The sequence below is a fragment of the Stegodyphus dumicola genome, chromosome 12 (assembly GCF_044657685.1).
Source record: "Stegodyphus dumicola isolate Sdum_Otavi_A_Nest chromosome 12, ASM4465768v1".
Taxonomy (NCBI): Eukaryota; Metazoa; Arthropoda; class Arachnida; order Araneae; family Eresidae; genus Stegodyphus; species Stegodyphus dumicola.
This window is the reverse complement of record NC_140779.1, coordinates 12,518,240-12,537,754: the sequence shown is the minus strand read 5'-3', so window position 1 is coordinate 12,537,754 and position 19,515 is coordinate 12,518,240. Positions and strand designations below refer to the sequence as shown.

Sequence of the window (19,515 nt, the reverse complement as noted above, 5' to 3'; positions counted from 1 at the left end):
AATCTTAATAAAATAAAACAGATTTATGTGAATTCAATGATTTTAGTTTATGCGCGTTTCATATTTATGAATCTCAAAGAAATTACCTTGAATTAAGCTGAATTACAGAAATATACCTATATAAATTTTTGGATATATCTTTTCACATGTTCAATTATGTAAATATTTTACTTACGTTTATCGCTATACTGCCCCAAAATTTGTAAGCTTATGCAAAAACATTTTAACAACAGAACAGTTTATCTTGATCAAATGCACAAATTATATTCGTAACAGTTCACAAAACTTAAGAATGAATAATAATTAATACATAAGGAAAAGCGTTGCTTTATTTAACACCTTTACAATTCATAAAAATAGTAACAATTGATTTCTTACTTTTCATGAAAATTATAAAACGAATTATCTAAGCGTTCAAATTAGACAGCAAGCATATAATCCTAGCATATATTATTGTATGTTAAGGAACGAAGATACCAGCTGTAAGCAAAAGCATTAAAATGTATTGTATTTAACATGTTTAGATTATTATCAAGTCTTTTTTGTCACATCTGGAAAGAAAACAACATGACATTGTGACATTTTTTTAACATATTTATGAAATTACATAATAAAAAAGAAAATACTTACGAGTGAACAGTAATCCCAGGAATATTTTTCGAAAATCTATTTGTGCATCCATATGCAATATAAGCAGACATGCTTCAAAAAGAAAAGGGGGAAAAAATGTTACAATTACAGACTTCCTTGCACAAGTCACAGTGAGCAGTGATAACAGTAACATGGCCGCCAAGCTTCACCGTTTGAGTTGAACCTTCCCTCTTTCTATTCTAACCTCCTTGATTCACACCACTTACGTTCGCGCATGTGCACAATCAGCCCAGGTACCAGCATTTTATGCCGATTTCCATTAAGCAGGCGGTAGCGAGAGGAAAAATTGTTAACCCTAACTCAGCAATAGAAAGGGTTGTTAATAGTTCACCAGCAAGAGAATAATTTGCAAGTAATAATTATAAGTTATAAAGACGAGGTCAATCTATATACATGATATAATGTTCAGGAAATAATTAGATAAAATACGGATTTAATGATGGTTATAATTGCAAGCGAGGACGTATAATTAGTTAAAAAATCTTTAATGTATTGACAAAAAGGCTACAGAAATTACTTAAATTCTTTTATTTAACAGGGGAATTTTTATGCAAACTTAGACGCTAGTCGAAGGACTGTCAGAATTTATTATTCAATAAGAAAACTTACTGAACATTATAATATTCTTATATATTCATCACCTTTTCAGTATCCACACATGCTTATGGGTTCAAGTGCCGTATTTCAAAATCAAAGTTATTTACGAAAAAAAACCTTATAAAATCGGAAAAATCATATGTGTGCGCAAATTTTAAAATCTAAATCTCTTACATTAAATTATTTCTGTCTTTTAAATTACATCCCATTATTTATTAAAATTTAATTTATTAATGTGTTTGTACTAATATTTCAAAGTTCTTTGAAATAGTTTTTATGTCCTGCAAATGCCAAGTATTTCCATAAAAAAAATAAATAAACAGGCATACAAAATTGTAAATAACCAGCATTATATGATTAATAGATTTAATCGCTTTTAACTTATTTCCTGTCTAAATTTTCTACACAGAAATCCTGTGTCTAATTTTTGTTATCTTTTCTCAGACGAAAATTTTCAAAGAGAGATGAATTAAAGTCTTGATTGTGCAAAACACATCTTTGAAGATAAAGATTTGAAGACACATAAATAAATGTATTCTAAGAAGTACAAAAAATATAAACAAGATTTTGTCCCCTCCCCAAACCAGTCATTTAAACTATTCCAACCGTTCAGGAAAACGATAAACACTGCGAACATAAAAATCTGTCCTTTTTTATATATACTTTAATAAAAGGAAATGTGTTCCTTCTTTTTATATATACAGTACAAAGTCCATAATCCGGACTCATCGGGACTTCGGCGATTCCGGATTAGGGGATTTTCCAGATTATAGATCATCAATTTAAATCTGGTAAGATGGCATGCAGAAATTATACAGTTAATAATATGAAACCGTAATTTATAAAATGAACAGCAATTATGATCTAAAGAAAAAATATCAAAATTTACAAAAAAAAAAAAAAAAAAAAAGCAGCTTAATATTTATTTGTTTATTTTAGTAAATATTTTTTTCAATGTAAGTTGTTTAAGTTGCTTCGTTTTTTATGCTAATACTTTCTCTCTAATTCTATAAACAGACATAATTTCTTGTTCAGTTACAAAGTTCCACTGTTCAAGTCCTGTAATTGCTGTGTCGAGAATACCACTAACTTGTCAATCGAAATTTTTTCCTTTTCAATAACATTCTGTGTTACTTTCTTCACTATCGGAAGCGCACATGGGTAAACGCTTTACTGGCTTTACGCGCATGCGTAAGTTTGTGGCTTTGAGGTCCGGATTATAGATCATTCCGGATAATATACGTCCGGATTACGGACTTTGTACTGTGTAAGAAAAGGAACCCATTTTCCTTTCTAATAATTTGAAAGTCACCAATGCTTAAAAAATGACAAAAACGCCAAGGTAATGATAAACTACCTGCCTTAAAAAAAAAGATTCACTACATCACTTAATAGGCAGTTCGCGTACGTAGTTTCTTTCGCGTACGTAGTACATCCGTTTCTTTCGATTGGGTTCAAATGACGGATCCGACAACTCAATGCACATGCGTGGTTATTGTTGGTGCGAATAGCTCAAGCGGCTAATCGCACCGCTGGTGCGAATAGCATCGGCCGAGGTTTTACCCCTCCCTCTACAGCCGACATAATGTAAATTCGTAACCTTCTGATCGGCCCAGGATTTAACTAAGCAAGCTAAAAGCTTCGAAAACTGCTGTGAGAGGGAGGTATTTTCTTGATTTTAATTCCTAAATGCCCATCGTACTTTATATCTGGATTATGTTCTCTTAATATATTGCCTTAACGTCTTATGCATATTTCAAGATGCACATTCCTACAGACATCACACAAAATATTCTAAGCCATATATATATATATACGGCCTTGTCGGTCAGAGGGTATAATCTCTTTTCTCGCGTATAATCTCTTTTCTTCTCGATTGGACACTGTACCTAGAATTTGAAGCTACTCTCGAGTTGCGAACACTCATCTTCCAAAGCCACCTACCTAGATTTCCGCCTAGGGCTATAGATGGCACCAGACACGTGATGGCTGTAGCTGCTACAGAGGCAAAACACTTCTTGTCTTTTTCTCATCATCCAAGACCTCCTACGAGGGACACTTTTCATGTAGCATTTATTCTATGGCTTCGTAAGGTATCCTGTGATTCGTCTAAAAAGTACTGGTTAGGCAGTAGAGATCTAGAATAACACTCCAATATCGCAGTATCGCTCGATATATATCCTAAATAGATATACCGTATATTCTGGCGTATAATGCGCAATTTCTGTACAAAAACTAAGATCGAAATTTACGGATGCGCATTTAGGCCGGGTATAAAAAATGATAGATTTAAAAATAAGAAATGAGCATTAAAAAGGTTCATAATTTTTTGTACCTAAATGTTGTTTACTTAAAAGAAATGACCTTATGAACTTAAAAATTTTCATTATTGGATAATGTGAAAACCTCGTCACCTTCGCCTTCCGTTATATCGTCAGCCACATCATCGAATTCTAATTCATCTTCACCATCACTAAACTGAACTGAACTGAGCAATTATTGCCGAGAATGTCAAGCCTCGTTTCCACTACTGCGTACGAACGCGTTGCGCCAATTGAAGACACGCCTACGGCATCCGTACAAGCGTTTCCACTGCCGCGTATCCGTAGATTATTTTCATTTCCGCCGCTAGGTGTCACTGTAATATTTTGGCGCCAAACAAGCAGTTCGCGAGTTACGACCCTGAGCATCTGAAGTTTTCCCGCTTAAGCGAGTATTGTTAGTTTTGGATTTGATATGGATCCTGACGTAGAACGCAGAAAAGTTTTGTTCACTAAATTCCACGTTATTGGAAATTTTTATTTCTGCTTATGAACTGCGAAAGTAAAGTACGCTAGCAATTTTTAGATAAGTAAGGTTATAACGCCTATTATGAACACCACTAATTGCATACAAGCTGAAGTAAATTTTAAACATTTCTTTGCGTTTCTAGAAGCCTTAAATATAAATGAGCATTAAATAGCATAAATATAAAGCATTAAATATATATATGTTATTGAAACTAAAATGTACTGTTACTGAAAAAACAAACAAATAAATAAATAAAATAAAAAAGTTAAACAAATTTTTAAAAAAATAGTTGGTACTTTAAAAATACAGAGCAACTGTAAAGAAAGGTTCACAATATTTACACTATATTTGCTACACTTGTATATCGCTGACTTCAGGGTCATAACTGGATAATTTATTAGAAATCTCGTTTGTTTTAAAATGCACTATGGGCATTTATATTTTATGCATAATCCGATAAAATATTATTTTTAATTCATATCTCTTTTTATAGAAGAAGTTATAAAAATAAGCTATACACACATTAGGTAAGGAAAATGGAAATACTTAATTAATTAATTCCTGCACTTCTGCTCGAGAGGACTGAATTCAAAGCAATTATTATAGTAATTTTTTCTTAAAAATGTTTAGGGTATTAATACTGTCTCATGTTAATTGGTAATGAAAGTTTAGAGCCGTAAACATCCAAAGGTCTGAGCACATGTATTTACATTAATATAAAAGTGAAACGAAAATATATATATACAGGGTTTCAAAAGTATAGTACTAAAGTAAAAATTTCTCCTTTCAACTACCTGAAATATGAAGTAAACATTTTGTAAATAATAAAAACATATAAAGTACTGCTACCTAATTAAAATTATTTATGCATGTAATTCAGTGTTTCATTAAAAAAAAAGAATTAGAGTATTCTTATATTACACAAATGAATTTCTTAATGCATATGTATGACTAAGATATCACAAATTGTTAAATTTTTATTAAAGAACTGGCAACTGGAGTATATATTGGTATTGAGCATCACCTCTCTAAGGCGACCACTTGCAAAGATGAATTTTTATTTGCGGTTGGTCGCCTTAGAGAGACCTCGTTGTGTGTGGTGTATATAATTACTGTTATTGTTTCCGAAAAAAAATTTTAAATCAAATAAATAAGCGTATTTAGTAAAAACCCTCTCTAAAACGACCACCTGCGTTCCCAGGTTACTCTGATGGTCTTAAAGAGATCATATTTTCATTCTGTTAATTTTATTGTTTACAAGAAGTCTATTAACGTCAGATAAAAATATAGCATAAACCCATATAAACCAACAGAAGATTTATTATTATATTGATACCAGTAAGAAAACCGAAAGTCAATATAAACCTATACAAACCAGTACAAAGTTCTGCCATTGAAATGTTGGTTGTATGGGTGTCAATTGATACCAGTAAGAAAAACCCACAGAGATCAATAGAAACCAGTAAAAGTCAGTAGAGACCATCAAAAATTCTATAGGTACCAGTAGAAAGTTTTACTGGTTTCTATGGGTCATTTTGAAACCAGTAAAAAAAACCCACAGAGACTAACAGAAACCAGTAAAAGTCAATAAAAACCCATAAAATCTTATGGGTACCCATAAAAAGTTTTACTGGTTTCTATGGGGCATTTTTAGCACGGCCTTTAATCGTAAATTTAGCATCATAATGATACACATATTTTATTATATATCAATGAGGCTTAAAATTTATTATATGTATTTTAAAACTACTTAAATGAAATACAGAAATTTAATCAATGTCTTAAAATTTTAATGAGCTGTACACATTGTATTAATTATCAGTAAATATGTTACTTTTTTTTTTTTTTTTTTTTTTTTACATTAGACATAGGCCAGATACGTTCATGTTATGGAAAATGTCTGATGATGATTTGTCTCTGAGAATAAATTTCTTGCATTATTATACAATTTAGCTGGAACACTAGTATTAGTAACTGTCAAATAGGAAGAAAAATATGCCAATTTATAACTTAAAATTAGGCAACTTTATTTCAGTATAGATTTTAAATAAAACTGTCAGTGTTTTAGAGCAACTGGACACAGGTCCCTCTTCTTCAAGAGGAAAAAATTATGCTAAAGAGACCAGTATCTATTTAAAATCAGTGCCAAAATAAGGTTGTTGTATATAAAATAATCTCTAAATATTTTAGAAATTAAAATATACTAAGATGAATTAAAAACAGCATGTAAAATATAATGCTCTTAATCTTGTCACTACTTCATCCTTACTAGTTACACAATTAATTTATTAATTAGTTTTTGATCTGCATATTCTATCGCAGTATACCACTACTAATTTATTAGTGTAAAGCTCTCCAGTTGATGGTATATATATGTTGTGGTTTATCTTATTTGAAAAAGTCTAAAAAAATATCCTACCAATTTAACCCCAGAACAGCCGAGAGATGGCAGCACATGATTACAGACCACAAAATTCTATCCCAAGATTCTCAAGGAAAGAGCAGTCGTCGAACGCGCGCGATTGTGCACGTGTGTAGTTTGGAGGTGAAGATGAAATAAAAATTGTTAAGTTTGAAATGTTGAATCTAATTTGATCTTCCTAAATAATTATCATAGATTAATAGTGACCCGGCCTTGCAGCAACCAAGCGTTATTGTTTTAAACTAATATTTGCACGGGAAAAAAAAAATTCTCTTTTTTTTACGTATTACTTGGGACTTAGCCACGTGACTGAAAATGACTGAAGGAACAGCAATAATCGGAGCAGTAAAGATACCTGTGTACAACTTCACCGATCCTGCACTATGGTTCACTATGTGCGAAGCAACATTTGAATTGGGAACACCGAAAGCGATATCGGAGTCTCGCACGAAGTATAATTACATTGTTTCGCACTTGCGCGCCGAAGCCGCATCAATTGTGAGAGATGTGATCAAAGCCCCCAACTCCACGGATCCTTACAATCACATTAAAACTGAGCTAATCAATCGAATCATCGCATCAAGAATCGACGCATCAAGAAATAAAACTCCTGGGCGGCGAACAGTTGGGAGATCGCCGGCCAAGTAAACTCTTACGCATAATGCGACGACGCGCTGAGTCATACAGCGTTTCCGATGAACTAATGCTCGAACTAAAGCCCGAGTTTCGTACAGTCGATACTCGCAGCAATCACGCCTTTAACCTTGGATAAAGCTGCGGAAGTTGCGGATCGTGTCATCGATGTATCACCATCTCCTGTAGCGGTAAGTGCCACAAATATTTGTTCTGCTAATACCTCAGACTCCATTGAAGAACGTTACTCGCAGAGATAAAAAAATTGCACGTAAGAATCGATAATATCTCGCGTGATCGTCGCCGCACTCGTAGTCAGAATAAATATCGCGGCCAAAGAGAACGCAGCCCCTCTCAAAATAAAAAAAAAAATTTGATACCTGTTGGTACCACCTTAAATTTGGTGAGAGAGCTATAAAGTGTACCCCGCCCTGTAAATTTTCAAAAAAAACGGCCCAGGCGAGGCATAGCGGCGACTACAGCCTTGCCCTCCAATTCTCGTCGCCTTTTTGTTAGAGATGCGCGCACAAATGTCCACTTCCTCATAGACACGGGTTCTGACGTATCTATAATTCCAGCAACAGCATTGCAAAGGCGAAATCGCATCCAAATGACCCTTTCAGCAGCAAACACTACACCAATTTCCGTCTACACTAGCCAAAATCTCTCCTTAGACTTAGGTTTAAGACGCATATTCAGATGGACCTTTCTTGTCGGCAGTGTTTCAACCCCTATTATTGGTGCAGATTTTTTGTATAATTTCAACTCGATGCCTAACCTCCACACAAAAGATTAATCGACGGCAACATTAATCTTGGCTCTAAATGCAGTTTACGAGTTAGTGCAATACATTCAATAAAGACAGTATCTGGCGACAGTATATACCATAAATTATTATTAGAATTTCCAGAAATCACAAAACCACCCCGTGCTGACCAAGAAATTAAGAACACAGTAGTGCATCACATCCAAACCACAGGACCTCCCGTCACTGCTAAAGCACGACGTCTTCTCCAGACCGCCTGCGAATCGCCAAAGAAGAATTCCAAAATATGATAGAATTAGGCCACATTCGTCCTTCAAAAAGTAACTACGCATCACCTTTGCATATGGTCCCTAAAAAGGACAGCACGGAATGGCGTCCTGTAGGAGATTACAGAGCCCTTAATGCACAAACAATAAAAAATAATTATAACACTCCTAATATCTTAGATTTTACTTCTGAACTACATGGCTGCAAAATTTTCTCGCACATTGATTTAATTAAAGCCTATCATCAAATCCCTATACATCCTGATGATATCCACAAAAGTGCTATAATCACCCCCTTCGGCTTATTTGAAAGCTGTCGCATGCAATTTGGCCTATGTAACGCTGCAGCCACATTCCAAAGATTCATCGATGAAGTTACTCGAGATTTAAAATTTGTTTATGCATTCGTAGACGATATATTAGTAGCATCTAAATCTGAGGAAGAGCATATCTCGCATCTAAGAATACTTTTTGAAAGATTGCAAAATTATGGCCTTAGCCTTAAACCTTCTAAGTGTGTTTTTGGTGTTTCCTCAATAAATTTCTTAGGTGTCAAAGTATCTGAAGAAGGAACAGAACCTCTGAAAGATAGAGTAGACTGTATTTTGAACCTACTACCCTAACTCAATTAAGACGCTTCTTAGGTCTATTCAATTTCTATAGACGTTTCGTTCCTAGAGCAGCACACATATTAGCACCCTTAAATAAATTTTTAGAAGGTATCAAAAATAATAAAAAGAGCAGAAAACCTAAACGAAACGACCTCAGGGAAACACTTCAATGGTCTGAGGCTAGCGAACAGGCATTTACAAATGCCAAAAATGCACTAGCTACCGCAACTCTTCTTCGTCACCCAATTCCAGGAGCCAAACTTAGTGTTTGGGTTGATGCCAGTGACCTGGCAGTTGGTGGTTCCTTGATGCAACTCAACACAACCAACTGGGAACCGATTGCATTCTTCTCTGTTAAGCTCACCAACAGTCAACAAAAATTCTCCACCTATGATCGAGAACTATTGGCCATTTACACTGCGGTGAAGAGATTCCGGAACATGCTCGAAGGTCGGAACTTTATCATTTTCACTGATCAAAAGCCTCTTATTTACGCCTTTAAGCAAAATCCAGAGAAGTGCAGTCCGCGCCAATGGCGTCAACTTGATTTCATTTCTCAATTTAGCACTGACATTCGTCATACCAAATAGCGTTGCAGATGCATTATCCAGAATTGAGATAAACAACATCTCAAATTCCTCATTTCTTGATTTTGAAGCCTTTAGTCATGCTCAGAAAGCTGATGATTTACAAAATCTGCAAAACAGCAATCATTCACTAGAAATAAAGTCCATGCCCAGCCCAGTGTCAGCAACAGAACTCATCTGTGATGTATCAACCGGAATTCCAAGACCTATTGTGCCAGCATCTTTTCGTAAAATAGTGTTTGACCATTTTCACAACCTCTCGCATCCAGGAACAACAGGATCTTGCAAATTAATTTCTGCTCGCTATGTTTGGCCCAATATGAAAAAGAATATTAAAGACTGGGTAAAAAGTTGTGATGCATGCCAGCGATCCAAAGTTCACAAACACACAAAAACACCTCTGTGTACATTTGCTTCACAAGACGCACGGTTTTCTCATCTGCATGTGGATTTAATCGGACACTTGCCTCCTTCAGAAGGCAAAATGTACTGCCTCACCATCATCGACAGGTTCACCAGATGGCCTGAAGTGATACCCATCGCTGATATGACAGCAGCAACAGCATGCAGAGCCTTGTTCGAAGGATGGATATCCCGCTTCGGATGCCCATCTACCATCACCACAGATCAGGGTCGCCAGTTTGAATCATCTCTGTTCAGTGAGCTCACACAAATTATGGGAACAACAAGAATTCGTACTACAGCCTTTCATCCCCAAGCAAATGGCTTAGTAGAACGTTTTCACAGAGTCTTGAAAAATTCTTTAAAAGCCCATAAAAACCCAAGATGGACTGAATCGTTACCAACAGTTCTCCTTGGCATTCGAGCTGCTGTTAAAACAGACATACAAGCATCAAGTGCTGATCTTGTGTATGGAACTTCACTAAGACTTCCAGCAGATTTATTTTCCCAAAGTGCCCAAAATACAACTCCATCTTATGAGTATGTGCAGAAACTCCAGGCACAAATGCAGCAGTTAAAGCCATTTCCCAACCAAAATCACCAAACAAGAATCTTTGTGCATCCAGAATTGCAAAAGTGTACACATGTTTTCCTTCGTGTGGACAAAATAACACCACCGCTCACTCAACCATATACAGGTCCCCACAAAGTCATAAGTCGAAGCGACAAAGTTATAAAAATATCCATAAATGGCAGGCAAAGCAATGTTTCCCTAGACAGAGTGAAACCTGCATTTATATATAATGATGAAATACAACAAATTCCTCATGAGCATGAACCTAAAGTCCCAGGAAATACTACTGGAAACTCTGTCAACAATTCCAAAACCACAAAATCTGGACGAATTGTGAAATTTAGCAAGAGACTCATCACAGAAATTGGTTAACTTGCTCATAATTACTCTTGAGTTATTCGATTTTCAATGTTCATCATATCACAATTATTCTCTACAAATTTCAGAACTGAAAAACCTTTATTTTCATTTATTCATGTCAATTAGATTTAACCTGTATTACTTTATTTTGTTTTCTACTTTTATTTAATTTCATATATGTAAGTGATTTCAGCAACTGACAACCCAGAATTCCAATTCCCTCTTGTTTATGCTATGTATGTGTAAATACTGTCGTTCTCTCACTTCGCTTGTTCACTGGGGGATACTTTTGTTGTGGTTTATCTTATTTGAAAAAGTCTAAAAAAATATCCTACCAATTTAACCCCAGAACAGCCGAGAGATGGCAGCACATGATTACAGACCACAAAATTCTATCCCAAGATTCTCAAGGAAAGAGCAGTCGTCGAACACGCGCGATTGTGCACGTGTGTAGTTTGGAGGTGAAGATGAAATAAAAATTGTTAAGTTTGAAATGTTGAATCTAATTTGATCTTCCTAAATAATTATCATAGATTCTTAACATATACAAAGTTAGCAACATAATTTTACATAACATCAACATATAATGTGTTTATTAGGACATATCACAACAATATGTGCAAAAGAACTAAAGGTTTCAGCATGAAATATGCAGTAAAATATATGACAGAGAACATAGTAACATAATACGAATAACAATAGCACTTGATTATTACAAAGGAAAATCATAATTCAGTATCTGCTGACAAACCAGAGTGTGCTGATATTTCTCTAAATAAATGATTAAAAATGCCACAAAAGTATAGTTAGTGCTTTAAAATTATTAAATTCATATAAGTGTAAATCTCAGTGGTTTTGAAAATGCTACTGTATTTTGTTACTGAGCATTTTTGAATTGCGGGTGATTACAATCACAATTTATGAATAGTGAAAACTTAAACTATTCTAAGAAAATTGATTAATAAATTTCATACAGTAAATAAATTGTTGGGCTAGTATGCAGCCTGTCAGATATATGAAAACCAATAACAGAAATAAAATAAAATCTTTAAAAATTTTACGAAGTGGCGAAGCATCTGAGAGCTATTTATCTTGTAAACAATACATTTTCAGTAGAATCAGTATGTACTTTAAAAAAAATTGAGATACTTTGGAAACATGCTCTGCAATGCAGTTGTTTTGTGATGAAACTGTTGATAGGGCTGCTTTGATAATGCTTTTGAGTTTTTCTCCACACAGTAAAACTAGAATTTATGTATGCATAGTTCTTGCTTTTATGTATGTATGTGTTACGGTGAAACACGGAAATCTGGGGAATGTCGACTTTCACTGGTGAATGTCAACATTCACATAGTCGCTTGGTGTATGTCCGAAATATTTTCCAAATACTCTTATTTCCGACTTACACCGGTGAATGTCGACATTCACCATGTACTAATGGTGAATGTTGAACATATCAGAATATTATATTTCCTTCTCCGTAATTCATTCACGAGAAAACGCACTTGAGACTCAGAATAAGAACTTAAGAACATAAGAACTTAAAACATACAGTACATTCAAAATGAGAAAGGAAAATAATAGAAGTTATAAACTTACCAAATTATGTGATTCAAATCTTATTTATTGCAACAACTTAAACTATTATGACACTTTGAATTGCACAAGAGGCCCTTGCAACTGCATTTATTTGTGGAACACTTCCTTTTGGAATGGCAGAGTGTACATATACTCCTCTCTTTTCTACCTACACCAGAGCATATCTGTGATTGTCGACATACACCGGTGAGGGTCCGAATGTACAAGAATGTAAAGAAATATTCGATCTTTCACCGACGTATTTGGTGAATGTTGACATTCTCCGGTGAAAGTCGACATTCTCCAATTTCGGTCTTTCACGGTAACATATGCACATTATACTGGTTTTAACTTCTTATGAAACTTGCATGACTTTTCAGAATATTACGACATTATAAATCTCACAACTTGAGATTATTTATTCTAATGCGCACACACAGAATCTTTCCTTTGAACACAGATTTCAAAGGAAAATATTATTGATATACAAACAAGTATAGTTTCCATTAATTAACGCATTGTTATTGATGAAGATTCCTTTAATGATTCTTACGTAAAGCGATTTGGATTTTTTTCCAGATGAGAAACATTAAAGTTTCATTAAAAAAAGTAAACAGAATATTCTTAATTTTATCAACTTATAAACTTTTATGACATCACTTGAATCTGTTAACATTGAACTAATCGTTTTCAATTTAAATCAGAAATTTATTTTTCATATTGAATTACAATATGAGTAATAACCAAAATTTAATATCTGCATATAATAAGAAATCATTGATACGTAGGGTAAAAATAAATATGAAGTTAGATTATATTAGCATGCTAATGGATCAGCTATAGCAAAAGACTCAAAAAACCTTCACCTAATCATTTGTACTATTTGTGCCGCATTATTTAATTAACACAAAATGTATAGGGGTTTAATAATTACCCCAATCCACTTTTGAACATGGATACATTCTAACATATACTTTGAGATCTCGTATCCTTATGACTAAACATTCAAGTAGATTTCAGGCACGATAGACTTTTAAGTCCTTCCTTGTCGTGAAATTACCTTATGATCATTTCATTCAGCTACTACAAATCAAAGGAGAATTAATTACCAGTGCTTTATACTTTTAACCACCTGATAACATTACATAATACGGATTCACTTAGAACAAATCGTACTGATTATAATCAGATAATCCCTGTCTGAGAATTTAAAATTTTCCGCATTTATTTCTTTGTAGGTCTTGCTCTAAATGGATTTCACAACATATTTTTACACCAGGTCGCAAATGATAATGAATAACAAATTAATTTTTATTCTAACCATGGGAAAAAAAAATTTTTTTTAATCCTGCGAGCCGGCTGGCTGCATAGGTGTTTTCGTGTTTTTCCTCATTTGTAACGTGTATACGAGCCAGTTTTCCTTAGAAAGTTCTCCACGAAAGCATCCTTTCTCAGTGTGCAGATAGCTCTCGAGAGCTTTACCATAATCAAAAGAGCTTATTTTTAAAAATTTAAACTACAATTTTAAATTTTGTATTTTGTCACCATTTATTTCAATAAATAATGTTATATAATGTAAAATAAATAATGTAAAATATGTTAGTGCATACACATGTCAGGCGATATTTTATCTTTATTAACAAAATAAAACAGTTGAAGTAATTGTAGGACTTTTCTCTCATGGGAAAAAAAGATCTTCATTTTATCCAATTTCCTTTATGAAAACTGAAGATTTCGTACCAAACGAAATTCTTACAATATAACCTTCCTTACGAATCTCCTATTTACGACATAACCATCTCGGATCTTCGCTTTGGTAAATGGTCTACGACCTTTTACCAGTATATGGCTGTCATAATTCATAAGGAAGCATATTAGAAAAACAAAGGTGTCCGCTATAGGCAGGGTTCAATTTCACAAATTAGAAGTACCGGAAATAAAAGAATAAGATGACTAATAAAATCATTAACAATTAAAAAAGTATTAAATAATGAATGGTTAAAGTAATTAAATAATTAAAATTTAATAAAATTCAAAGAGATAAATTAGAATTTAATAAACAATTTTTAATATAATTTTATTACTAAAGTTTTCAAGATCAAATTTCTACTAAAATTATTGTTCAGTTACATAAAAGAAGTGCCGGAGCCTTCTTATTTAATTAGGGCTCCGACTAAAATTATGAAATATCCCCAAAACTAAGAAGAACCGGCGCAATTTAAGCAGATATGTATTTTGATAAAGCAAGAGAAGAATCCTTCTTTGGTCATGACCAAACATGGCGTATGATAAGTTTTGATTGTAAGCCACATGAGAGGCGGAGTTTAAATACGTCAGAATGACGTCACCAGAGCAAACCAATCAAAATTTCCTGCCAAGTTGAAATGTAGTCGCACCACATGTTGGAACAACAAATAGTTTAAAATCCTCCAAGTCAATAACATTTTATTCTCTAAATTAGTCTTGACAATAGCACATGCTAAGTTTAAAAATAAGACGTAAATAATGTATAGAAAGGTTTGGGGGTAAAATTAACATTTAAATAATAGTATATAATTTTAAGATTTAATTCATAATTTTAAATACATTTTATATTTAATTAAATGAATTCAGTACAAGCTTATTCTGTGAGCAAGCTGTGTAAGCAAGTAATTCTAATTTTTTTTTTTTTTTTTTTTTTTTTTTGTCCTCGTTGTTGAGTGAGTAACACATGGAACTTGAGAAATTGTTATGATACTAGGGACCCCAATTTCAGTAAACGCCCAAGGGCGATCCTAAATGTTAGTAATGTGTAATTTTGTATATGTGTTATGCAAATTGTTGCTCAGATTCTTTATTGTATATTGTTCTTTTTTCCTCCTGATTGCTTTTTGTTTTTATTAGTGGCACTAAAGCGTCGCACTTCGCATTTTGTTTCTCTTGTGTGTACATGTATTCTTCTGTGAAATAGTTGTTAAAAAAATAGTTAATTATGTATGGATTAGTAATTAGGTACTTAAGTAAAAAAATATGTATTTAACTATTAGCAATTATGAATTTAAACTCTTGCTCATTTAATTATTTAGCACATTCAGTTATATTTCTCATAATTTGAAACTTTTATCATGTTATTCGATGAGGGGTAGGGCTATGGCGCCCAGGCACCCTGGTGGTTAAGCACCGCAGTTCAACATCATGGAACTTGAGAATTGATGCTGGTGTGTTTTTATCTTACACTTTTTTTTTTTTTTTTTTTTTGTATTGCCTTATCATGTATTTGCCAAATTAAGGTCTTTCTGGAATATAATAATAATTAAAATCTGGATTCATTGCTGGTGCTGACTTTACAGTGAGAAAAATACACGCAGCCTATGAATGTAACATACTAATAAATATGTTGGAAACCACAATAAATGAAGTTTTTTTAGTTAATATATAATTATGCCTGATATTATATGTATTTTGATCTTATGTGTCTTTTATTACTGTGTCTCAATGTACAGGCTAACATATTCTTTCCCATGTTAAAAAAAAAATAATTACAAATTTTTTTAATTTTAGTTTCCCTGCGATAGCAAAAGTTAGCTTCTAAACTAGACTTATACTGCTATGTGCTGACAGTCAGCACACAGCAGTATATACTATATTTATATTTATTATATCCCCCAATACATATATTTTTAAAATTAATTTTCCCCCATCTTCACATCTATTCAGCTTTACAAAACACACACCTGGAAGACTCTATTTAATGCAAATGATAACAACTTCCTCCCCTTTTTGACTACACTCATGGACACAATCGTTGTTTTTTTTTTTTTTTTTTTAATTATTTTACTTCCTTTCCTTTTCTTTCTATAGGCGATTTTTTTTTTAAATTATTAATTTTTTTTTCTCTCCATTACTTTTGGGCCATTTATTTTTTATTATATTTGGTCCCATCTTTTCTTCTTTCGAACTCGTATAAAATATACGAAGTTCCTTTTTACTCTCCTTTGAAATACGAAATTGCCCCTTTCCTTCGCACCTTTTGTTGTAATAAATGCGTGCAATGAGTTACGAAAGGTAACGGCGCTAGTTCCAAAATATAAATAAGTTAGGCCACACAAATATTTAAATATTTACATAATGTAGAAAGTTACAAGTTAAGTGCTCTATTAGCACAGACAAAGTGGAACGAGCGAACACACCATAGGTCCGCTGAGTACATTCTTCAATAACCAACTAAACTAAATTTGGCTCCTCTCACAAGAGGGCGCTGATCCTTGGAGGGCGCTATATTAAACCGAACATTCCGTCCCCCATTGAAACATGTTTAAATAATGCCATGAAATTTACAATAAAATTCAAATTTAGACATATGAAATACACAAATGCATGCAGTTTAACACTAATTATTTCAATTACAATTAAATTCAATAGCATATAATAAAAAATAAAATGTCACACATACAAATATTATACTTGCACTAAATGAATAATGTCCATCCATAATATAAACATTTTATATTTGATAGTTATCTGGTATGGGCAAAATACTTAATTTTGTGACAGGCCTTTTAAAGAGACACATTGCCGTGCGTACACTAACTGCTCTAACTCTTTTATCCTATCCGGGTATAACTTTTTCAACTCGACCTAAAATCCAGTGACAAATAGGCAAATTGTCTTCCTTCGCGAGCACCATAGTTCCGGAATTAACGTTATCTTTTTTAAACTGCATTTCGTTCGCTCATGAAGTTGCGATAAATAATCCCGTTGCCATCTTTTCCAAATATTTTGAGTCATTTGGTGACTCTTTCCCATCTGGACAATCTGCTGTCAGACTTATTTATAATTTCTAGTTCTACAAGGGTAGTTATAGAACGGCCAATTAAAATATGTCCAGGAGTTAACGCATTGAAATCCCTTGCATATGAAGAGAGAGCAGAAATTGGTCTGGAGTTAAATATTCCCTCTATTTGTGTTACTAAAGTTAAAAATTCTTCAATAGTTAATTTTGAATTCCCAACCGTTTTTACTTCCTTGTACGAAGTAAAAAGGAACTATTGTAATCGCGAAAAGTTTCAGGCAGCATATTTCAACGAAAATATCCATTTTGACCGCTATCGAATGCAATTTAACGATGTTTTTGCGTGATATCTGTACGTAAGGACAGAATAAAAGACTCTTTTCCTCCAAAAAAATTATAAAACTGCTTTAAAATTAATTCTGAAGAGAATTTTTCGTGGCGTCTGTACGAACGTATGTACGTATGTATCTCGCATAACTCAAAAACGAGTAGCCTCAGAACGTTGAAATTTTGTATATAGGACTGCTATAACATGTAGATGTGCACCTCGTATTTTGGTTGCAATCGGCCGCACCAAACGTATATAAATATATTTATATATATATCCACTCTGTTACCCGGCTCAGTGATCTCAGTTTCTTTACTCTTATATGTTTGTAAATTGTACATTTTTTCCTTTAAAAATGATTGAATTATGTTGTTTTTAATCTTCCGGTTAAGGATTTTATGCCTTTAGTAAATCTGTGTGCAATATTTTTAGAATTATCAGCAATTTTAAAGTTGTTTAATTGCCGCTAAGCCTTTTCTTAATGGCGGCCATTGATGTATACATTTGAAACAGGAGACTAGTGGATTTGTTGCCAATCTAGAAAAACTCAGCTTCCCAACAACAAAGATAATGCATTCATTTATTATTGCCAATTAAATCATGCTTAATTCTTTCTCGAATTTTTTCGAGGAAATAAGTGTTTGAGATTTACTTCGTAATTTTTAATGTAGATATTTTGAATTTTTATGTATTTTTGCCTTCTCGCGAAGTGAGAACTAAATTAATTAAATGAGAAATACTCAATCGTCTGTGAAAAACTGTTTCTTTTTTGTTTTGTTTGCTTAATTTCTTTTATACATCATTCTAGCTTTATTACAGTATTTGAATAGAACATGTGGCAACGATTAGATAATTCTATTCTTTAAATGATATAAATTTTGTGCATTATGAGTTATAATATGAACGAAATATATACGTTAACTGTTATATAATTATTAATACTGTTAAGTGAATCTAGCGCCAGAGTGTCGCTATGGTAAACAAATACTAGAGTGAATTTTAAAGAATGCATTTATTCTATTGTGGTTTATGCGCTGTCGGCGAAGTAGATTTAATTCAATCCAAAAAGTTTAAATGAAATGCAAGAAGAAATGCGTATAATTTAATATTCCAATACAAGGAAGTCATGTGGTGTACACATCAGATTTTTTTTAAAATGCGTTTTGAACGATTTAACGCCTGCCTCCCAAAACCCACCAAAATGTGGTGCTCTAGGGGGTATAAATTTTCACTCAATCTCCTCTGACAACAAATAGTCGGATAATCTTGTTCTGGTACCTTGGCTAATTTAAACAGTTAGCTTAATTCATTTCGAGATCCACGAAAGTTTGTAGCATTATCGCTAAATATGGTTGAGCTTTTCCCTCTCCTAGCGAAAAATCTCTTTAGGGTAGCAGTTTAGCTTAAGAAGATAAGTCTGAGACAATTTCTAAGTGAATTGCTTTTGTAGCAAGGCACACAAATACTACAACATAAATTTTTTGAAAAACTCCCTTTCTTTGATTTTTTGTTTTTAGAAGAAACGGACCGCAAAAATCGAGTCCACACTTGCTAAAGGTTGATTCAACTGACACTCGTTCAGCAGGCAGATCACCCATTGTCTGATCTATTGGTACAGGTCGGTGTTTGAAACATTGCACGCATTCATGTACTATTCTTCTAGCAAGATTCCTACCACTGATGGGCCAAAACTTTTGTCTGACATCAATAGAGCTTCTGGTTCAAGATGCAAATATTTCAGATGATAATAGTACATCATCAAATAAGTCAACCTATTTAGCTGGAAAAATGATTGGATATTTACAATCACAACTTACCTGAGATTGCGCAAATCTGCTACCGACGGGTAAGATCCCATCATTATCGATGAATGGATTTAACGATTTAAGCTTGCTCCTACGAGGTACTTGGATATCTCTCTTAAGTGACTCAATATCAGAATAAAACTCACCTTTCTGCACTTCCTCGAATCAATGTTAACTCGGTCTCTTTCCGTTCCTCTAAGGATATAGGCTCTAAAACCCTTTCCTTATTCCTAATGAATCTGAAGAACCTAAAAATAAAACAACAAATTTTGATTACTTTCATATAATTATTTGTTCGATATAAGAGAGAGGCTAAACTAGAATTATTTTCTAATATTACGAAATTAGAGTCTGATTAACATTTTAGTTCTTTG

General features: G+C 33.4%; 1 protein-coding gene across 1 annotated transcript in view; it reads right to left on the bottom strand.

Moving 5' to 3' along the window:
• Window positions 1-19,515, bottom strand: part of LOC118196852 (glycerophosphocholine cholinephosphodiesterase ENPP6-like) — a 765,277-nt gene that overhangs the window by 644,670 nt on the left and 101,092 nt on the right. The window contains exon 2 of the mRNA XM_085827482.1: window positions 19,288-19,389. The gene's annotated coding sequence lies outside the window, so the exon portion shown is untranslated. The remainder of the gene's footprint in view (window positions 1-19,287; window positions 19,390-19,515) is intronic.